Here is a 6,418-nt window from a genome sequence, read left to right as displayed (position 1 = left end):
ACATTTGGTCCTTGGGAGACGACCTAGGGGTCATTCCCTAGCTATACTGCATTTCTAATATGCAATCAAATTTGTATGGGCCGCGACACCCATCACTTCCCTCAGGAAAAGAATTTAGCCAAAGTTTTGCATTTCCAGCCAATGAGAAGGGAAAAAGAATCAATCTGATTGCTTAATCTGGCACATGTAAAATTTCCACAGTGTTACAGATCTCATTAAAAGTTGTCAGATGATCGTAGGGATTTTTGTGGGACAGTCCAGTAAACTGATTGCATTGAACAAGGTGAATCAACACTGGCTTCATTTCCATATGAGCATCATTCACCACAGGTCGGACTATACTATTGAAAGATGAAGGTACAACTACAAAAGCATAATCCTCCAAAGTATTCCTAACTCTTGGTTGCCCATCATCATTATGTCCCTGCATATCCTAATCTTCTTGATCAGAAGAAGAAAAAGTGTTGGAAGTAGCAGACAAGCTAGCTTCTCTAGCTTCTTTTTTTCTACTTTCTCTTCTGCGTCTACTATTATTCCTATAGGTTGTTCTCTCTATCTCAGAGTCAAACAATAAATTTTCAGATTTTGTTATGCTTCTCATGCAGAACAACCATCTCAAGGGATCAACCCAAAGAAATAACAACAGAACAAAACACAACGTATATATACAAATATACAAAAATTAAAAACAACGGATATATATAGATAATGGAACAAAAATTGAAATTGATAAACAATGAACAATTGAAATAACAATAACAATCAAAATCCCCGGCAACGGCACAAAAAACTTGATAACTTTTTGGCAAGTATACTAATAATGTTAATTCTTACCATTATTTAAGCATCATTTTAGTGGCAAAATCAACTCCTTCATAGCTTTTACTTTGTTTTATCCTCACTTTTAGTGTGTTTTCTAGTTTTCTTGTGTTTATTTAGTATATGCTTGTTTTTACCTCTAATCTCTATGTTTGAGTGAGTGAAATAAAGGAATAGGAAGCAATTCTAGTGGAGGAAAACAAGCAAGAACTCAAGGGAACATGTTTTGGGACAATAAAAGATCAATTTGAAGCAAATACCCATGTTGGACGCCTTTGGATTCGCAGAAGAGCCTCAATTTTAAAATGCTGTCAAAACCGCCCGAGCTGGGTGCCAGAATTCCAAGCTGGGCGCCAGAGTTGCAGAGAAGTTCCAGGCTGGGCGCCACAGAATGGGGTTGGGCGCCAGAAAGTGGCGCTGGGCTCGAAAACTTGTTGTAACTCACTTCTGATGCAGTGAAAAGTCGCGTTGGGCGCCAGGAATCCGAGCTGGGCGCGAATTTTCGCTGATATGTCAAAATGGGTTATTTAAACATGGGTCTCGTGATTTTTGGGAGTCTTCTCCTCCTACACTTCATTATTCACCTAGAGAGATTCGGAGAGGCCCTTGGAGGCTATTTGGGGTGTTGGGAAGCTCTCCCACTCCTCCTTGGGTCTTCAAGCCTCATCAATGGTGATTTTGCCCCGTTTGGGTTGAGGAAGAAGATGGGTCACAAATTGGAGATGGAGATGCGAAGGGAAGGCACAAATGGAGCATGGAGCAGCTGCCAAGAACCTTGGGAAAGGATTTGCATTTTCTCTTTGGTTCCAATTTTTTCCCTATCTCTTCAATTTGTAGAACCCTAAGTTCTCCTCCATGGAGGGCTTTTCCTATTTGTTGAGATTAGTTGTAAAACATGAAATTCTAATGTATTTTGTGATGTTAATGATATATGCTTTTCCAATTCATGTTAGTATTTGATTTCTATGCTTAATGCTTGTTGTGGCTTGACCACCCATGGCATGAATTGTGGTTCTTGAAGTATTGAGAAATATGATTGAACCTAGAATTGAAATTGAATACTTATTGGATGGAATTGAGATGTTTGTGAATGCATGAGAATGAAATGGATGAATTCTAGTCTTGACAAATTGTAAATACACTATGTTAAATTCCTTGCACACCAACTGTTTGATACAATACCAAAAAGAGTTTCTTGTGTTGTTTTTGTGCACTTTGATGTCTAATTGAGTTATAAAAGGAAGAATTGTCATGTGTTGCACAAGTCCCTCGGAGAGAACGATATTTATCACTTGCTACGCTGCGACCGGTGCACTTGCCGTTGGTTTTGCAGTTTTAACATATACCAAATCGTTACAAGTAATACAGTGAATAAGTAAAATATCGTTCTCCCAAGGGAATTTGAGTTACGTTATTCAATTAAGATTATTTATCAAAAGCAATTACTGATGATAACATTTTGATTTCAATTTGGATAAATGGCATGGAATTAACAACGTAAAAATTTAAGATTGAAAAATATGATAAAAGATCACTAGAATTGGTCTTTTATTGACATTACAATAACATCCTAGACAAAATACGTTTTCTGTTCAAGCATTCACATAAGCGTATCTTGATTCAATTCCTTAACAAAAGTTCTAAAATTATCTATGAAATTATTAATTCCTTAATTAATTCAACAGATAATTTTGCATTAAATTCAGATGTTGAGAATGACCAAAAGCACAAAAGTTTTTCCTAGCGTAGTTACTTTTAGTTTTTTTCTTACGTTTCAGTTCTAAAAATACTTCCCAGTACAAAAGAACATTTAAAAAGAATTATACTTCCGTATAATCAAAAGTAAGTCAATCCATACCCAACAAACACACATTTGATCGCTCGTTCTTCAAGTTTTGTACATTGATGTGGGTGTAAGTAAACATATATAACACATCCAAAAATATGAGGTGGTAAATAAACTATGGGAGGAAGGATACAATGATCAGACAACACATCAAAAGGCCTTCGAAAGTTAAGCACACTAGAAGGGGTTCGATTAATTAAATAAACGGCAGAGCTCACAGCCTCACCCCATTTTGAGATATGACATTACAATCTATCAAAAGTGATATTGTCACCTCTAATATATGTCCATTTTTCCTCTTAGTCACTCCATTTTGTTGTGGTGAATAAGGATATGTAGTATGATTCAAGATGCCTTTAGAGTTCATGAACTCTATTAATTCAGTCTTAAAATATTCTCCTCCTTTGTCTAATCGAATAACCTTAATAGATGTGTTAAATTGTGTGACGATCATATGATAGAAGGAACGAACCACATCACACACATCACTTTTATGTTTAAACAAATATACCAAGGTGATAAACCCTTTTTTTTTTCATTATGTGTAGATTGTGGGGTAGGGCCCCAAACATCTGGGTGAATTAATGAAAAAGGAAAAGCAGTTTTGTTATTGCTTAAAGGAAATACAACACGATGATTTTTTTCCATAACACAAGTTTCACAAAAAAAAAAAATCAGAAATATATTGCATTTATGAAACAGTGATGGAAATAATTTTTTTAAATAACCCAAAGAGGGATGCCCCAATCGTTTATGCCATAACCAAATTTCCTTTTAGTTTTTATCTTGTATGTGATCATTCGCAAGACAAGACAACCCTCTTTTATGGGTTTGTTGTGAGACATTTTTAAGATAATACAGACCTTCACTCTCTCTACCACTAACAATCTTCTCCTTGGAATGAATATTTTGTAAAAGACAATGGATTGGGTAAAACAAGGCAACACAAGAATGTGATTTGGTTAACTTGCTGACGAAGATAAGATTACAGTTTAATTTAGGAACAAATAAAACATCAGGAATTGATAAGGAGGGTGAGAGGGATACAATACTTATACCTTCAATAGGAGATGAGACCCCATTGGCATTAATAATAACAGTTTTAGAACAATTAGAGGAAAAATTATTAAATATATGAGGGAGGATCACAAGTCATATGATCAGTAGCACCTGAATCAATTATCCAATTACTACCCTTAGTAACAACAGAAAGATTAAGGGCAGAGTTAGATATACCTGACTTGGTCACAAATCCAGCAGCAGTAGAAATATAACTCTTGGAAGTTGCAGAAGTTTCGGAATCATGTTTCTCCGGTTGATTTTTATCGGAAGAAGTCATCAGAAATATTCAATGAAAAAGAAGCATTGATTCCAATATTGTAGACGATATCAGTGTTTGGCTCTGATACCATATCAAAAGGTTTAAAGAATAATTCTAATGTATTATTTCAAAGAGTAGAGTATCATATATATACATATAAGGATCCTATAATTCTTCATATATTAAAGAAATGACAGGTGCACAAATCTGCACAAATTATAATAATATCTAAATTATAACTAACACAATATTTGATTGCCTAATATCCGTTCATAGAATATTTGGCATATCTTAACAGTTTTTACATGCACAAATTATATGAGTGCATTAGTACATATTAGACAAGTCTATTCATTCATTGATTAAATGAATCTTGCAATACACATTAGACGAATCTGTTCATACATTGATTAAATTAGTATAACGAAAGACACTAGACGGGTCTAACAATACTGATTAGATGAGTTTGTTCATACACTGATTAAATAAGTATAACAACAATACATTACATGATTCATTCTATAAATTGATTAAATGCATATTATAATAGACATTAGACAAGAATGTCCATACACTATAATATGAAGAGTCTTACAAAACACGTTAGAGGAGTTTGTCCATACACCGATTAGATGATTTTTGCAATATACATTAGACAAATATATTTTTATACATATTAGATTAGTTTATTAATACACGTTAGACAACTCTATCCATTCTATGATTAGACGAGTCTTGTCATATACATTAAACGAATTTCTCCATAAACATATTAGAAGAGTCTAACACACAATCAAACATAAACTCATGGACAAAAGTTTAAAACTACTATTTACGAAAACGTTTGCATTAGATATTATTACCTACTGTTACTTTCTTCTATTTACGCTAATTACATAATATTAGTACTATTTATTTTAATAAAATGTATAGTTTATTGTCACAATATTTTTTTTTCTTTAGTCATTGCACTATTCATAAGTTTTGATTTGATTAAAAAAAATTTTGCTTTTAAAAAATTTAACAGTTTCAAATTAAAATTATTAATAACCACAATTAGTTAAAAAAACTTAGATTTTTATTAGCCAATACCACATGACCTCTTAAAAAAATTGATACGCAATAGACGACAAACTCTTAAATTAAATATATAGATAAATTAAATATCTTCTTATTATAAAAATAAAAAAATTATTAATTAAATTTTAAAAAATAATATACTTATATTAAAATTTATAAACTTAAATAATATAATAAATATATTTCAATTTTTAAAAATAAGGTGTAACTTACGGATCAAAATGCTAATATATATATATATATATATATATATTTATTTATTTATTTATTAATAAATATTTTTAACATGATAAATTGAAATAATTACTAATTTAAGTTATAATATTATTATAATAATTCACACTTTTGATGTATACATTTTTTTTTTCAATTTTTTCCCTAAGTAAATAATTAATTTTTTAAATTAAAATAATTATCTTATCAAATTTATTTTTTAAATGATTTTATTTTAAATATAACTGTTTCTTAAATATTCAATTTGACCATTTTTTAAATTAAAATATCTTTTTTATTATAATGAAAAAATTACCTACAAAATAAATAAATTATTTTTATGAGTTTTCACTAATAATATCCTAAAAAGAAATAATTATTTAAACTAATTTTGAATCTAAAAAAAAAAAAAAACTTATGAGGGGGACTACTTGAGAATGAAAGCACCATTCCCACCCAGATGCCAGGCTGCAATGTTTCTACCTTTGTCTTCACTCTTTAAAATAACTGTATCATAATTGTGAGAATCTTTTGCCATGAATAGGTTAGTATTAGTTTACACTTACAGCATTTCCTATGTATAATCTGATCCATCATCCAAACTTAAAGGCGAAGTGATGAACATAAACTAGACAAAAGGGAACATTAATTTCATTCTTGTAAACAAAGAAACATTGAACTAAATAAATGTTATCTTTGTGAATCAAAAAGGGTAGGTGGAAGATTTGATCCAACTTCAATTGACAACAGTGACACCTCATATAAGGCTTAATGATCTGATATTTGACTCACCCGTTTTAGTTCAAATTTCAAGGCTTCAAATACACTTAGTCCCTTTCTTGATGTTGAACAACTACATCTCACAATTATGAGATACCCTTTTCGGCTTCTGATCATGTGTGTGCTGAAAAGCTCAATTTACTCTCTTGCTTTGTGGTAATTTTTTCCATGAAAATGCTGCATAGCTTTATGCTTAAGTAGTCTTCTCAGGTTCATTTACAAAGCAAAAGTTTCCGTGTGTCAAGGCCTCCAAACCTTTCCTTATGTGTATCAAAGTGCAATTACAGCTTTACATATTAAAAAATTATCATTTTTTTTCTCATTCAAAGTGCCAGCAGAAGTTGCCATCTTCAGATAGA

This window comes from Vigna radiata, chromosome 11 (assembly GCF_000741045.1).
Source record: "Vigna radiata var. radiata cultivar VC1973A chromosome 11, Vradiata_ver6, whole genome shotgun sequence".
Lineage (NCBI taxonomy): Eukaryota > Viridiplantae > Streptophyta > Magnoliopsida > Fabales > Fabaceae > Vigna > Vigna radiata.
Note: the sequence above shows the minus strand (reverse complement) of the source record.